Here is a 17,276-nt window from a genome sequence, read left to right as displayed (position 1 = left end):
CACCCGGGCGTCCAAAGTGAAGGGCAGATGAAGAAAAGGGCAATTCCAGTTCGGACAAGGAGGACCCAGGGCCCGACCCCCTGCTCAGACAGCAGGTAACCATGCACCAACATGTGTTACCCCCTCTGTCCCCACAGGCCATCCCCACCCCTTCTGGTCCCCCTGTGATGTTCCCTTGTGCCCCCCCTTCTCGCACACAGGTGTTGCCTGTTTTGCTTGATTCTTCTACCTTGCTCCCCCTCAACCTCCTCCAGCCTACTTCTGCAGGAGTCTGTCCTGATGCATTCTGGTTTCACCATCACCGTCCGTCTTGTGGCCAATGCTGGATTCAACTTTATGGACTTCATTCATTCACGGTGTGTCACTCTTTCTCAACTCTCATGTTGGACTTCCTTTGCATCTTGTACTCATGGTGGCCCTGAATCAAGCTGTTCCCATCTTCATCTTGTATCCTGGCTTCCAACATTATGTGTTACTACCGACTTCTGCAATTGTATTCGGTTCCACTCTTGCTTCTCCCCTCTTTTTGACTGCTTACTCTCTGTTCTCTCCTCCTTTCCCTTCTCCCTTTTCCTATCTCCTCCTCTTACTTTCTTCTAGGCACTTACTCTGTCAGAATTGTCTCTGGATCTAATATGATAGCAGCCTTGTCTGTTTCCTCATCATCCCATTACTGTTTTTTTCCTCCCCACACCCCTCCAACACTATCTGAAATGTTGTCAGGTCCCCTCCCTTTCTGCACTCCTCTCCCTCACCTTTTGTTTTTCTCTGACTCCACCAGAAATGTCGTCAGGCCTAGTACGGTAGTCGCCTGTCTGTTTCCATTTCCTTCCCACTCTCCCCCCTCCCTTCCTTACCTATGTCTTAGCTCTTGCACTATCTGAAATGTCGTTGATACGATAGTTAATTTCACATCCTTACTGCTCATGGCCTCTAAGAATGTCATTGTATGTTCCCTTGTTCCCTCCCTTGCCTTGAAGCGCTTTGAAACAGCCTAATTCCGAGATTGGAGGTAGTCATGGCGCTATTTGCGCCATGACTGCCTCCAATAACGGTACCGGCACCGCTCTCGTTCAATGGGAACTTACCTTGTAGTCCGTCCTTTGTGGGACCGGTAAGTCCCCATTGAAAAAAACATTCCCCATTCCCATTTGAGCCCCAATAGGGCTCAACAGGAATGGGGAAGTAGCTAATAACGGTACCGCAATTTGCGGTACCGTTATTAGCTCTGAAGTCCCTTAGCGGGTCCTGTCCATAACGCCTGGTTAAGGAGGGACCTGCTAAGGGAACTCGTAGTAGGGCGGTAAGGGATTACCGGCACCAGTCTCCTTAATGGTGCCCGGTATCCCTTACCGCCCTTCTCGTAATGAGGCCCATTGTGTATAGGCGCTACTATCATATCATATCAGTAGCACCAAACACGTTTTGAAAATCGTGGCACAATGGTTTATCCCTACTGATCATTTCTTTACGCTGTATGTTCATTTCAGAGAGTGGGGTTCGAGGTGTCCAAGGTGAATTAGGAATAGGAAAGGACACATGAGAAGGAAAGCGTGCATGGGGTTTTTACTGTTTCTGCAGTCATTAATCCCAGATTTGCTCATGAGCAGGTATTATGTTAAACACCATTAGCTCCAGAGCAGGTACTGTGACTGGGATCGTTAGCCCCAGAGTATGTATTGTGCAGAGCAGCAGGTATTGTGTCTCTAGTTATCAGCCCCAGGGCAGGCTCTGTCATATGTATCGGATTACCAGGTACGACGTACTATATCAGAAATCATTAGCTCCAGAGCAGGTATTGTGTCTGCATTCATTCGCTCCAGCCTGAGGCTAGAGATTGTAGTGTCTGCAGCCATTAGACTTAGAACAGACACTGTGCCTGCAGTTATTATCCAGAAGGGTCATTAGACTGAGAGAGAGTACCGGATGTGTAGCCCTGGGGAATCATTACTTTCAGAGTAGGCACTGTAACTGCAGACAGTGCACGGCTGAAACCATTAGCCGGTGCAGGTATTATTATATATGTAGTCACTTACAACAGAGCAGAGTCTGTGTAGTGGCTGCACAGCAGTAACTGCATCTGCAAGCATTGCTGAGACTGCACTGTACCATAAATGAGCTTCGGAGCAGCTACTGTGTTTACGATTCCAACATGCTGCCCTGTGTAATTTCAAAACCAGTTGTTTATAAAGGCACGTGCCTACAATGTTTAATTTCAACATGTGATCAGTACAAGGAATTACGCAGCCTCTCACTTCAACGTGCATTTCCAGAGGTTGCAAAACGGCTACTCTTAACAATATAACAACAGAGGGATGAGAACGATCCAAGTTATTAGCTGGTAAAAGAAATGCATCTAATTACGAGCTGCATCGCATGCACTCACCTGATGCGTCCGGGAATCAGGAAATTAGCGTTTCGTAGGAGGATTTACGTTGCTTTCATTATCAATTACACGTTCAAAGTCCATATGAGACCCGATAGCATTGTGTTTGTTTAAAAGTTTGCCGACACTTTCTAAAATGCCTTTAAGACGTCAGGAAGTAGTTCTTAACTGCAGTTAAGTCGCCGTGACGTTTTCACACATGACGTCAACGTGCTAATGAAGCGCATCATGGAGGAAAGAGCACTCCGTGCCGTGTACGGGCAGGTATTTATTCTTTATTTTGTATTTATAAGGCGCTTATACATCGCGAAGTGTTTCCAATCGCCAGGTATATATTTAGGTGCCGGTGGGTTTGTTTTTCTTATTTTGATTTTGGTTACAGCAACAGCGGATCCCTGTGTGTCTTCTTGGCTGGTATTATACCCATCCTGGCTCCCTCCGCCCCTAAACAGACGTGATTTATGGCCGTGCCGTGCTCGCCGAGAGAATTTCAGGATAGATGGTTTTGCCAAATTCGGTTGCCAACAGCAAGTCGGAATTATACGCTATTTTTCTTCACTCTTATGTGCGCAACACGGCTTTCACTGTTAGAATAGCAACGAACTCACCCATTTGGAAATTAATCCCCATTGTCAATCCCATGTTTGCCTCTTTTTCTGTACTGCTGGAGGCACACGCAGGCTTGGATGCGGGCCCTCCTGCGGGTGATATATGTGAAGTTCCCTTGGCATGATTTTTGTAACTTTTCTGCCTTTACGAGGTGAGAGGTTCTGATTTGAACATTGCAGGGAGATGTGCCTAACTTTACCGCTCAGTGCCTTGCCATCATTGAGCTGTTCCGGCCTGGAAACATGAAATAAATGCAGACTGGACATGCGCTTTCCTGCATTTGGATCGCACTTACAGGTTGCATTGTTGCTTGCTGCTGGTGGCGCAATCGTCTTGTGACCTGGTAAGGGAAGTCACTTCTTTGCTCACCTCCCCCACCACCACAGGTGGAGGGGGTGCCGGGAAGTGAGCGGTTCAGGCCTTTCCTGGTCCCTCTGCTTCCCTGTCGACCCACGAAGGCAAACGCATGTGGAGCGGAGGTGAGCAGGGGGGCCTGATCACTGCAGTGCTGGTCCCCCTGTGCCCCTCTCCCTCTGTGCCCCCACCTTGAGTGCCAGGGGGGAGAGGAGGTGAGCGGGGACGGAAGCACTCATTGCCAGTGTTGTACGATATCTGTCTCCACCACGGCAGATTGGGCTCCAGCAATCTGCCCTGGGGGAATCAGATATCATACAACACTGTCCCCCCTGCTTTGGCTGCCCTCTGCCTCTTCACCTCACTGGTCCATGGGACGGCTCTGGCATGGTCCGAGATCCAGCATCAGATGTCTGGCCGCATCTCGTGACCCGGCCAACCTCAGCCATGACCACGCTTTACCAAGCCCCCAGCTTCGCCGAGGGAAGCGGAGGGCTTGGTGACCTAATCTTCGCAGTGCTCCTTTCCCCAGTCGTCATTCGCGCATTTCCTGGCTCGGTTTGCTCATCCCGTTTTGTTTTCTTCTGTCCTGAAAGGGACACCACGGGTATCAATGGGTCATAAACATCACTGGGGCGCAAGTGCGATCACTGTTGAAAGCAGGTATTCTACATGCTGGACACATTATTGTTTTTAAAATGCGCATTTTACAAGTTCGTAGGAAAAAGTTGTTTCCAAACTCAAAAAAGCTGCTGAAACCTGCGTTCAATTGTTTTCTTTGAAATGTTATTTCTTTTTATTTGTTTTTAATTTTTGTCAGATCCCCACACCATTACTCTGTAATTTGTATGCCCCTTGCTTTGAGTTTTATCACAGGTTCTATTTATAAGATGTTATGTTTATCAAACTGGTTAATCACAAATATATGCTTCTGTTGTGCGGACAGCAATTATTAGGAAATTAAACTGGGTTCATGGGTGCCAACTTTGGACTACAGAGGCAGAAATACCCCAGCCCTTTGCCCAGTCCAACCCATCCCCTGGACAAACACATTTTATAGTAGTTCTGTTGTAATATGCACGGGCTCATGCATGGGCACTTGTGGAATGTTGATGCATGTTGAGAGTCAACATTCCACAGTGGCCATTGGGTTGAGCAAGCTGAAGCAGGAGGCCTGTGGGGTCTCGCAATAAAGCACTTATAATCCTCCTACCTGTGTCCGGTGAGGCTTTGTCATTGGCGACGAGGATTTTGCTTGATCCCGTTCCACGTGTGCGCTGGCTGGTTGTCCTACGCTGCCTGCCCGACTCCAGCGTCGCGGATCGGCCTGTGTCGGAACGGCCTGCATTGGATCCCCTTGGGGGCGGGTGGCCGCCTACCCCTTTGTCGTTAGGGGCAGTGGTGGTCACAGGCGGGCTCTGCTGTGGGCGTGTGGTTCCCCACGGTGGCTGGCGGCCAGGTGCCTAGTCGGGGCACTGCAGGAGGGCAAGCCGATTTGGTGGGCGACGGCTCGCCATCCCGCGTTCCAGGCGCAGCGACGGTTGCAGGAGGGCTCCGTCGTTGCGGTTGTTCCAGTCCTGCTGCTCGGGGTCCGGTCGGGGCCTCGTAGGAAGAGGAGCAGCTGTAACGCTGCACGCAGGCCTGCATCCCTGCGCGGTGTTCGCAGTAGGACGCTGGGCGCCGGGCGGTTGCTCCGCCCCTGGCAGCGTAGGTGTGTCAAGCGGCTTGGAGGAGGAGCGGAGCAGCCATAATGCTGTGCGCGGGCCTGCATCCCTGCGTGTGTCGTAGGGGGACGATGGGTGCCGGGTGGTAGCTCCGCCCCGACAGCACTCATGCATCGAGCGACTCATCGTTGGCCTCCTGACAGAGGGAGGAGGCGCTGCTGAGGCGTTGCGCGGCGTGCTTCTGGAATCAGCTGACTGCTGATATCAGCTCTTCGGTGGAAACAGAGGCCTCATCCAACGCAGTCCACGGACACCTGGGAGCCAAGTTGCCACAAGTCATCTGCCATGTGCTACCTAGGAGGCCATTGGTGGTAAGGTTGGGGCACGTGATTGCTGTGGAGCCCTGGCAGGTGAAGTTGGGTGCATCTGGTTTGGGCTGTGATCCCTGGAAGTTATCTTTGCTTCACTTGATTTGTGTTGGGGCATATAACTGCTGTGGAGCCCTGGCAGGTGAAGGGTGTGCATCTGATTTGAGCTGTGATATCTGGAAGGCTGCCCTTGCATCACTTATTTTGTTGTGACTCACCCAGTGCCTACTCACGGTTGTACTGCAATTACGTGTGGGTGCACGTGCACAAGGTGACAGTGGGGACATCCACCATCTCGAGGGAACAGCAAGTGTTGACTCTCACAGTGGTGGGCAAGTGCTTGTTGGGGGCCTAAGGAACAAGGCTTTTCATCCAGCCATGATGCATACGGCTTCCAGGCCTCCGCCTGCTTTTCTGCCAAGTTCTGGAGAGCCTGTTGCTCCGTGGGAGCAGTGGGTGGATGCCTTCAAAGTATACTTAAGGGCTGCTGGTGGGGCAAAGTTCAACGATGATGAAAAGGAGGCTGCGTTACTGAATTGTATTGGTACTGAAGGGTTGAGGGTTTTTCGTCACCTGCCTGGGGAGAATGTAATTGTTCAAGGGGGAGGTGAGGGAGAAATGGTTGTTAGTACTCATGAGACTGCTTTGAGGAAATTGCAAATGCGTTTTGGTTAAGGAGTTAATGTGGTTTTAGAGCGGTATAAGTTTTTCTCTAGGGCACAGGGTTCCACGGAAAGCATAGATACTTATGTTACGGCACTTCGTGCACTCATGGCTACAAGTGGGTTCCCCGGGAATGGGGAGGAACATATAAGGGATCAGGTTATGATGAAGACATTGAATCAAAAAATCAGAGAAAGGTTGTGGATAGAGAGTGATCCTTCACTTGATAAGGTGTTGGAGATTGCCAGGGCAATTGAAGCTTCTAAGACGAGCGTACAAATTGTTACTGAAAGAGATATCAATAGGGAGATGGTACATGCCGTAGTGTCAAGGAACAAGAAAGGTTTGGATAAAAATATGGTGCAAGGGAGTAGAGCATCTAAGAGTAAGGAGGGGTGCACAAATTGTGGCTGGTCGAGTCACACTGCTGATTCTAAATCCTGTCCTGCTTGCAATGTTGAATGCAGGAAATGTAAGCGTTTGGGCCATTTTGCACGCATGTGTAAGGGGATGGTCGCTAGTGTGGCTCAAGAAGACTCTAGCATGTTGTTAGAAGGGGTATCAGGTGGTGGCTCTAATCATAGTGTCATATTACATGTGGAGGGAAGTGGGCGGAAGGGTCCACGGGTGTCGGTATTGGTAGATCAGCACCCTGTGGATATGCTGGTGGATTCGGGGTCACCTTATACATTGGTGGCCCCGGAAGTGTATCAAGAAGTTTTGGGTAAACAGATTTCTACTTTGCTGGCTCCGGACATCAAACCATGTGCATATGGGCAGAGTGCTATCGACATACTTGGCTACAATTGGTCAAATTTTTCTTTCAAAGGGAGGCAAACGTTGGGTAAATTGTATGTGGCTTCAAAGGGGACAAGTGTGTTGGGCTGGGATGAGCAGGCGGCACAAAAAATACAGATTCATCCAGGTGAGAAGGAACCGGTTCTCAGTGTCATGGAGGGAGCGGGACAGAATGATATAATGGTTACCCCTACTGTGCTCATGGGTGAGTTTCCCGAGGTGTTTTCTGACATTCTTGGTAAGCTTAGAGGTTTTACACATCGCATTGTTTTGAAGAAGGGTGCAGTTCCTAAAGTACATAAAGTGAGGGGAGTGCCAGTGGCGGCGAGGGAGGCATTCAAAGCGGAGTTGGCTAAGCTGCAGTCAGCAAGGATAATCGAGCCCATTGTCTTCAGAGTGGTTGTTTCCCGTGGTTTTAGTTAAGAAGGGTGACGGGAGCATCAGAATGTGTGTGGATCTCCGGGAGCTAAATTCAAGCATATGGGTGGATAGGCATCCCTTGCCGAATATTAACGAGTTGTTGCTGACATTAGGAGATGTCAGATTTTTTTCAACGTTTGATCTGTCAATGGCGTACCATCAAATTGATCTGCACGCTGAATCTAGACCCCTTACTTCATTTGTGACTCCATTTGGGGCATACAGATTTTGTCGCATGCCATTTGGCCTTGCTTCGGCTGTGTTCCAGAGGTTGATGCAGCAGATGTTTGGAGGGGTATTGGGAGTCAGTTATTTTCAAGATGACATTCTGGTATGTGGCAGCAACGGGGAGGAGCATGATGTCAGGGTGAGGAAGGCCATGCAGATTCTTAAGGACAAGGGTTTGACTGTAAAATTGACCAAGTGTCAGGTAGGAGTGGAGGAGGTCACATATTTAGGACATACATTAAGTTCACGAGGTGTGAGCCCCAGAGGGGAGTTGGTTCAGTGTTGAGGGATACACCAGCTCCAATCAATAAGGATCAGCTAAGGGCCTTTCTGGGCCTTGCGGAGTACTTTGTTAAATTTGTATCGAATTATGCTGAAAAAACGGTGGCCATGAGAGCTCTTATGAGGAAGTGTGTAAGGTTTGCGTGGTCGCAGGAGTGTGCAGCAGAATTTGAGTTGGTCAAGAGGGATGTGGAAAATGCTCCTTGTCTGAAGTCGTTTGACCCGAAAAATAAAACTGCCCTGACTGTGGATGCCAGTGAGGTGGGTCTGGGGGCAGTGTTGGAGCAATGGATAAATGGGGAATGGATGCCAGTGGCTTTTGCCTCGAGGACTTTGAGGGATGTGGAAACCAGGTACTCGGTAATTGAGAGAGAGACTTTGGCAGTGTTATTGGCTTCAAGACACTTCAGGACATTTTTATGGGGTATACCCTATATTGTCAGAACAGACCATAAACCCTTGGTGCAAGTGTTTTCTACCAAGGGGGTCATGGCGGTATTTCCGAGAATTGCCAAATGGTCAGTACAGCTACAGGATTATAATTTCTCCTTGCAGTATTTTCCTGGAAAGCTTAATGTTGTGGCAGACTGTTTGTCCCGTTTGCCTGTTGTGGAGGCGGACAGTCAGACGGACTCGGTGAAAGAGGAAGATTTGCAGGAATGTCAGGTGGCTTTCGTGGCTTCGGCAGTGGAGAAGTCGTTGTGGGATGTGGAGTCTGAGGCTAACCTCGAGTTGAAATGGGTTAGGGAAGGTCTAGTGAAAGGTTGGCACACGGTTAAGGATAGGCCTGAAGGGAAGGGTTATGCCCAAGTTTTGCATGAATTAGCCGAGGGTCCATGGGGTGTGTTAAGGGGAAGTAGGTTGATACCCCCTGTAAGTCTGAGAGGTAAAATGGTGGAATTGGCACATGTTGGTCTTTTGGGGCGATCTTTGACTAAGAGGAGACTCAGGGAGGAGTACTGGTGGCCGTCCATGGACAAGGATGTGGAACAAGTGGTGAAAGACTGTCAGGCATGATCTGTCAGCGATAAGAGTAAGGTACTCCATCCACAACCTGTACATCCGGTAGAGGTTCCAGAGCAAGTGTGGTCGAAATTAGCTTTGGACATCATGGGTCCATTTGAGTCAAGATATATGTTGGTGTTGGTGGATTATACGTCCAGGTGGATTGAGGTGGCGGCATGTTCCTGTGTCACAACCAATTCAGTTATTGCTTTCTTGAGGAAAGTTTTTGATCGTGAGGGATCACCTGCATGTTTGGTTACAGATAATGGGGTGCAGTTCACTTCCAGGGCAATGAGAGAATTTTTGCAACCGCGTGCCATTTCTCATTATAGAACAGCTCTGTATAATCCTTCTGTTAATGGATTAGTTGAGAGGGCCAATGGTATGATTAAATCGGCTATACAATTGGCTTTGGCCAATGGTTTGGATTGGCAGGAAGTGGTGACACAATATTTGGCTGCATATCGGAGAACCCCTGCCACTGTTACGAGCAGATCTCCATTTGAGCTCATGAGGAGCAGGAAAGCAGGGACAATGTTGAGAACCCTGGCTATGGGTGGTGGAGGGCCATGTAATATGGATTTGCAGGCTGTTCATCGCAGCATTTTGGCGCGCCAGGAGGCCACGGTGTCTTCACAAAAGTTTAGAAAGGAGTTGGACGTTAAGCCTGGGAATGAGGTGCACATAAAAAATCCCAGGATGGTTCACAAAGGTTACAGCAAGTTTTTGCCTTCTGGGAGAGTTGTTAAGGTTGGAAAAGGCCATGTGCAACTGGAGGATGGCTCTGTCTGGAGTAAGAGAAGGGTGGTCGTGGATGGTTGCAAACGCGTGGAGGGGGCAGGGGTGCAGTGCGATCCGGAAGCCCAGGAAACAGGGCTGGATTATGATCCTGTGGGTTCGCAAGCGATCAGGTTTGAACAGGAAGAAGTTGTCCCACTTCCAGGTCCCTTGGGTGCGGAAGTGAATGTGGAGGGTCAAAATGATTCTGATCGGCAACCTGATGTTGGACAAAAACGGGGTCGTCTGACTAGGAAGTGTGGTCCTTCTATAAGGTTTAGAGATTACATTTGTTAAATACGTGAAATTTACATTGTATGGTGCATTGCATCCATGTGGTCAATCTTTATGCATCCATGAAATTTAACTGGTATTAATGATGAGTTACATAATTTTCTTTTCATGTTTCCATTGTTCAATATGTCTGCGGTTTACCATGTCACAGCTGTTAACAGTTTTGTTATACAAGGGAAGAGGATATGTTGTAATATGCACGGGTTCGTGCATGGGCACTTGTGGAATGTTGATGCATGTTGAGAGTCAACATTCCACAGTGGCCGTTGGGTTGAGCAAGCTGAAGCAGGAGGCCTGTGGGGTCTCGCAATAAAGCACTTATAATCCTCCAACCTGTGTCCGGTGAGGCTTTGTCAAGTTCCTTTTTTTTTTTATAAGAAATTTCAAAAAGTAATTCAATTAACAAGTGTTACATATATTTTTGTTGATTTTGTTTTGGTTAAAGTTAACCTTAAACACATTAAAAGAAACACGAACAATATATCCATACACATAATTATATTTTGCATATATGATGTCTCGGCAACAGTCTGTCAACCTCCTGCGCTACCCGGGTAGCCATCTACTATAGAGCAAGTCTATGCATCCCTTGATGTACTAAAATCACTGCATTACCAACAGTACTTTTGGGTGCACCACTGCCATAGAAGTGATTTAAAGTGGAGGTAATGTATATTATCCTGCTGTGGCTGCAAGGCCTTCGCCTGCGTGGGTCACCATATGTTGCAGAGAAGCCAGGGGCCCTCGTGTCTGGCATGACAGTCGTGGCAGTCTGCCGCTACTTGAGCACTGTCACTAAACTGCAGTAAAAGCTAAATAGCTATTACTCAGTGTTTCTGAGTTAGCTCGGTGGGGTTAAGCACTACGGTGTTGGATTCTTTGTAAGATATATAGATGAATGATTGGAGTGCCAGCAGGCTGGTCCTCATCTATTCTAGGCAGGGAATAGAAAGGGTAAAATATAACATGTTGTTGCACTTTCTCTCTATCATTTTATGTCTCTGTGACTGTGTATCACATTTTCAGATATGTGCTCCGACTGCTCTGTTCTCTCTGCTAGCTGGGGTGGACTGGCCTGTAGGGTACTTTGGTGATTTCCCAGTAGGACCCGGCACCCTATGTCCCTTTCTGTGTGCTGGGAGGATGTGCACTGACTGGCAGGGTGTAGTGTACAAATATTGGTATGTTCAATTTTTTTTTATTGTACTTTTTCAATTGCAGGAACACAAATTGGCTCTATCAACCCATCTAGAACAGCAAAGTCCCCAGCACCAGTGGCACCATAAAAAATCCTGACATCTGTAGTAGGACTTGCCGACGGTAAAAATGCCTTTTTTTTAAACAACTGTATTTTGCTGTGGGTGATGGTGGGGCAAGTTTAGAGGTATAGTTAGGAGTCACAATCAGGGATTTCAAACCCATTTTTGAGGCTGTTCCTTTCTCATGTCCAGTTTGGGGCGGTACTGATTCACGTCTCATGTGGGAGTTGCATTTACAGTGCACTGTGTACTCTCCTGGTTTCCCAGACAGTGTTGGGTCCTGCTTACTAGCTGATGCCTAACACCCAAGAGCTGGTTTTAACCCCTGCTCGACTAATCTTAATTTTGAAGTCTCAGGTAGACCCATGTATCCTTGACTATTTGTTTTCTTTGCAGCAGCAACGCTCCGAGTGTCAGTGTATCAACCTAACCACCTGTGTTCCATCAAGAAAAATCCAGTGAAGCACTTGACTGAGTCACGCTGGCAGGTAGGTAAGGATTTCTTTTACCTATGTACCATTGGTTGAGTTGAAGTGCAGGAGGTTTATATCGGCCCTGTGCAACGTTCATCCAGGTGGGTTTCTCAGCACCAATCTGTGGCCTAGTCCAGGACCACACTTCAAAAAGAAATTCGAGCTAGGACTTCACAATCTGAACAGGGCGTGTTCTGAGAATGGTATCAATGTGGTGGGTTTTTTTTGTTTTTTTTTTTTGTTTACTCCATCCAGTACTTCTGACCCATTTTTGCGAGGGCTTTTCCCCCCCAAGCTGTTCATATGGTTACTTTGGAATCTTTGCATGTGGTGTTTGCCATTGTTTCAATCTTTTGGGGATCCCCCCCCCCCCCAACCTCCGGCCTTTTCACATGGTTTGTTTTAAACCTTTGCAGGTGTGTTTGCCATTTTAAATCTTTTTATTTTTTTTTTTATTTTTTTTTTTAAACAAAATGGTTTTAAAAACATAGGCGTTTTGCAATGTTTTCACAGATCAGGCCCCTTTTTTTATATGCATAGTTGGTACTAAGTGAAAAGATCTTTTTGACTCTACCGATGGGTGGAAAAGGGTAGATCTAGAAAGATTGATCCGTGACCGCATGGAGCGGTCTTTCTAAATCGAACTATCATACTTGTCAAATCCCTGCTGCACATGAGTGCGCGTAGGAGCTGACAGGCTCTGTGAGCCCCAGCGTAGTCGTCGCAGGGGGCATAGGTGTGTTTTGGACTGTATGTATGTCTGTAAGAGTCTATGTGGGTATGTGTGGGGAGGATGTGTGTGTTGTGGGTGGGGAAATTGGGGGCCCGGGAGGATTAACCCCCCCCCCCAGATTAACAAGTGAAGGAGCGGTTGGCAAGGAGGGGGGCAGTATGTGATATTTCCGCATTTTAAAACCAACCCAAAAACAGCCCAAAAAAAATCCATCTTTTTTGTGTTCAGGCTTTAAAATGAAGAAATCATCACATGGAACCGGATCGTTTCCTAGTGCCCAAAGATGGTAGGAATCTCAAACGAAAAGCAGAAGGAGAGGTGAAACGGACAAAAGAAATGCAAAAACATGGAAATATGATGTCTCTTATTTGGACTTTGGCTTCTCATGGATCGCAGTTGTTGGAGAAGTTAAGCCCCAGTTTGTGGTGCTACATTAGCAAATGACAGCCTAAAGCCAACTCAAAAGGCACCATTTGGAAACAACGATGAGGGATTTATTTGTACGGCAGCTGCAAGGCATAAAAAAGCTAAAAGAAACTGTTAAAAATGTGGCCTCAGTACCTGCAAATGCTTTAGAAGCTTCTTGCCACATTATCTGGGCAAAAACAAAAAGCCTTTTACAGATGCTGAGAAAGTAATTCTGCCAACAATTCTCACTGTCAACCGGGTAATGCTTGGTAATGGTGCAACAGAGAAATGCAAAAATATCCTTATGTCTGACACCACATTTTTCCGACCGCATTACTGACCTGTTCTTTGATATCGCGCTTTAAACAGTCAATTTGCCCTAAAGTTGGATGAGACCACTGACGTTTCAAAGTAAGCACATTTGATTGCTTATGTGATGTACTGCCATGGAAAACGAATATTGCAGGATTTCTTATTTTGTAATCCAATTCGGGGCAGAGCAACTGCATATGTAGTCTTTGACATTAACTACTTCCTAAGTTCCCACGGCATAAAGTGGGAGGCGTGTGTTGGTATTTGCACAGATGGTGCTTCTTCAATGTGTGGTGCTAGAGCTTGGTTGAAAGGGAAAAGGGAAATGAGCTCTCAGAGGTGCTGACTTCTGTTCTAAAGATTGTACATGTTATTATGATACACCCCAGACGAGCCTGTCTGTTTGCCACATTATGTGCAGAAATGGGAGCCGGACATGATGCTTGGTTGTTTCACACGGCGGTCAGGTGGCTCTCCAAGGGAAAGGTTTTTAAATCGCGTTTATGAACTCACAAACCAAGTGAGACACTTTCTCCTGGGTTTAGACCAGACGAAAGAAGACCCTCTGTGTGATTCACACTGACTTGTACTGTTAGTTTACTATGGCGACATCTTTGAAAAGCAACATTTTTTAAACCTCTCCCTACAAGACACAGAAACCACATCATTGGCTATGAATGCAAAAATATTAACATTCAAGAAAAAGATGGAGCTTTGGACGAGAAGGGTTGATGGTTGGCATTACCGATGCATTTCCATTATTAGCAGATGCTCTTGAGGAGACTGAATATGGTCTTTCATGTGTTGCTGAACTAATAGCAAACCATCTCGGAACCAGTCTCAAAGTCCTTTCCAGAGGACAATTGTAACATCAATGACTCGGTGTTTCAGCCGTTCCTAGCAGAATAACTATCCAACGATACTTTTAGTCAAGTCCTCTGTAGCAAGAATACTGTGTTTACAAATATTTGCCCTCTAATCTAATTTGAGTTATTGCAAGCAATGATTTTGAAAGAATTTAGTGTTTGGCACTCACACGTCCATTTGGGGCACCATTCTACACCAGTGTGCGATAAAGGTTTGCAACCGATAAACATTTTGGAGTTTGTGTGTATAGGGGGGCCCAAGCCAGGTTCATTTTTCTTAGAGGGGCACAGATCAAAAATGTTTGAAGACCACTGCTGTAGAGTGATAACCTTGTTATAAGAAAATGGCTTTTATTTAAAAAAGGCAAAACACCTAATTGCTATCTTGCTGGTACTGTTATATGTTAACATATATTTTGATTGCTAGTTTAGAAGAGCACTTGGGCCCTCCCCGGTCCCTATGGGACAGTGCACATGCTGGCTAGAACATCGGAAGCTTAGTGTACTAAACAAACCTTTGCAAAATCCCTAGTTAATTTTTTACTTATTAAAGTGGTCCATTATCCACGTGCTTGTGGTGCCCTTGTGTGCAACGTTGCTATGTGCGTGGTACGGTGCATATACATCTCATACACATGACCACACCTTCAGTTGGTATGAGCGAATCATTCCAGTGCTTTACTGTGAAGGAAAGAGTTACACGGGCCCAGCAATAAGATTTGACTTATCATCTGCTTAAGAAAATTGCAATGTCGCATAGCTATTGTGGGAATGTGGCTATTGTATGTAGAGGACACAGTGGCACTATGCTTATGGTTTTCATCATCATCATCAAGAAACTTTATTTCCGCTGTGTGGCCATCAAAGTACAGCCTAACAAATTACATAATTGACATTTGCCAATCATAAAACTACATATCAAGAGGCATAACAAAAAATGAAATGGAGAAAATCATCCGTAGAGCCCCACACCTTTCAGGCAGGCTTCAACACCCCGGAGACACCCTCAGTTAACCCTGCCACCCCCCCCCTTCCCTGGGGAGTGAGGTTTACGCCAGTTAGGGGGGTATTCCTCTGGATTTGCCTGGTGTGGCCGAATAGACCAGGACACAGATACGGGCTGATTGAGATCCCACTATTGGATGGCCTACCATCCAACCCCCCCCCCCCCTATTTCCCAAACCATCTCAGCCACTCTCTGATTCCAGAAAGTTAGTTTGACAGTGTCAGGGGCACACAGCCCATTGCTTGGGAGTCTACAGCATCCCACCATATTGTCTCTTAAGACAAAGTCACAACCACCTGCTGCCGTAGCCAATGCAAGCTTTTGTTAAGCAAGGCATCCCTTGGTTGATGTTTATTCATTGGTAGTTTTAGAACCTCTTGCAGATAGATTGCAGTACAACGGGGCAGTTCTTGGCGATTGGGCTTGCTCCTGCCCCTATTTGGCCATGGGGGTTGAGCTCTGGTTGCCCTTAGACTCATGCATTTTGTGGCCACTGAGCTTGATACGGGGTCCTCCTGGTGAGTGGAATTTAACTTGCGTCACTGCACCCCTCTAGCCACCCAATCTTTGACAGTGTTCTTATGGCCTGCTTTTGTATTGGCAGTGCTTAGTTTCCCAGAAGCCATGGTGTGACATTCTTTTAATTTGGCATGGGTTCGAGGCTGTCTGTACAGCAGAGCATTCCATGGGTTGGAGAGAAGCCCCCTTGCCAGCGATAGAAGTAATGCAAGATTCCTCTTCCCCGTGCGTGCGTGCACCCCTCCCCTCTGCGCCACAAGCAGGTTCTTTGATTACCAACTCGGCAAGTGCCTGGCTGCACTTGCACCCTCAAGTAAAACAGTCGTCCCCAGGGGGCTTATAATTTTCAATAAGTTGCCCATACAGCTGCATGTCGGTGCAGAGAGGCCCGCTGGCATAGATTTCCCTTGTGTGGGGATTGTTGATGTGTGGCACTTGGGAAGCGTGTGTGACTTTCGCAGCATCTTCAATGTGGCTTAATTCTGAAGCAGGGTGCCAAAGTTTTGATTGGCTGCCAAGAAGGCTTGCTAAATTTCGAAGTGTGTGGCAGACTGAGCCGATGTGTGGTACGGGCTGTGCTGCACACACCGCTGGGTGTAACCTCAGGCCAAGGATGGATGAAATGCCCTGATGAATGGGCTCTCTGATTCCTGCCTTCCTGCTTCTGGTGACAGAGCGCTTTGGGCTTTACTTTACAAAAGCTTCAAATTAGATTTGCTGTTGTGATTCTGCGCACAGAGAACGGTTGCAGATATTGGCCATCCAAGCTCTCATTAAAAAGGGAGGGGAAAAAAAGGCTCCTCTAACCAACAGTGGACAGATGCCCTCCAACTATTTATTTCTCTTAAAATTGCTCGCAACCTGATCATTGAAGTCATTGAACACCAGCCAACTAAAAAAAAAAAAAAAGTGCCATCCATTAATTGTCAAGCAACTGAATTTGCATCTTATCCCCCCTCACCCATGTTCCATCTTGTTCAAGCTGGGGAAGATTATTTACAGTATGTGCATCAGTTGAGATTTGTGTGATGTGAAAAGTGTGCAGGACAGGTACTCTGAAGTTGAAGGTCAAAGCACCCCTAAAGAGGTTCTGTAAAGTTTCCCCCCATAAAAAGCAAACTATCTGGCATTCCAAGACTGTCATTTTGTATTGTAATGCTTTTGGATATTATTTTTTTTTTACTGCAGAAAGTTACAGATGCTGTACCTGTGAGGCAGAGCTGTTGTATTGCGTTTACTCCATTTATTTTAAAGAACATAGAGCAAGCATGTTTACCCCACTTTTCCATTGCCTTTTCAGTTCACAGTAGGGCTAGTTGTGCCAGCCTTTGGGCGCGGGGAGACAGTGTTCTAATTCCCTTCATGACTCATGCTCTCCTCCATCTACGTTTAGTTTATGTTCAACACTTTGGGAAAATGATACATGTTTTAACATATACAAATGTAAGTTTCATGAACTCTGGATTACTGCATGTTCTAGTTATACTTCTGTCACATTCTCTATATATGTTGATGAGGTTCCCGGAGGGTTTTTATTGGCCCTTTAATGCAGTTTGGTTTTTTTTCCAACCTTTGCGCCTCAGCAGTTAATTGAAGATAGTTTTATAACTTACTTATTGAATGCTTGCCAGGGCTAGTGATCCCTACTGTCATTAATTTTGAAAATATATATTTTTATCATTGTTTGATGATCTGGGGTGAATACTCTTTATGGGGATGGTGTTTTTTTTGTTTTTATTTTGTCCCTAATGATGGGCCCAGTTCATTCTTGTTAGTTGTGGACCTTAATTGCTTTGCTATTTGAAAATGGGAGGTCCCTGTATTACCTCAAGTCAGTGGCCTTAAGCCTGTT

General features: G+C 46.7%; 1 protein-coding gene and 1 long non-coding RNA gene across 5 annotated transcripts in view; one reads left to right on the top strand and one right to left on the bottom strand.

The window, feature by feature from the left end:
• The window catches only part of TYSND1 (trypsin like peroxisomal matrix peptidase 1), a 339,687-nt gene extending 337,184 nt beyond the window's left edge, over window positions 1-2,503 (bottom strand). For 2 of the 3 annotated variants that reach the window (XM_069610512.1, XM_069610513.1), the window contains exon 1: window positions 2,387-2,502. The gene's annotated coding sequence lies outside the window, so the exon portion shown is untranslated. Of the gene's footprint in view, window positions 1-2,386 lie in introns of all 3 variants that reach the window. The other variant, XM_069610514.1, reaches the window with a different exon arrangement.
• Window positions 2,504-2,566: 63 nt separating this feature from the next.
• LOC138472378 (uncharacterized) overlaps window positions 2,567-17,276 on the top strand; it is a 33,001-nt gene continuing 18,291 nt past the window's right edge. The window contains exons 1-3 of one of the 2 annotated variants that reach the window (XR_011268593.1): window positions 2,567-2,650; window positions 11,070-11,168; window positions 11,504-11,595. This is a non-coding gene — a long non-coding RNA (uncharacterized lncRNA). Of the gene's footprint in view, window positions 2,651-11,069; window positions 11,169-11,503; window positions 11,600-17,276 lie in introns of both variants that reach the window. The other variant, XR_011268594.1, reaches the window with a different exon arrangement.

This window comes from Ambystoma mexicanum, chromosome 8, assembly GCF_040938575.1.
Source record: "Ambystoma mexicanum isolate Mex_15411 chromosome 8, UKY_AmexF1_1, whole genome shotgun sequence".
Classification (NCBI taxonomy): Eukaryota; Metazoa; Chordata; class Amphibia; order Caudata; family Ambystomatidae; genus Ambystoma; species Ambystoma mexicanum.
This window is presented reverse-complemented; position numbering and strand designations above follow the sequence as displayed.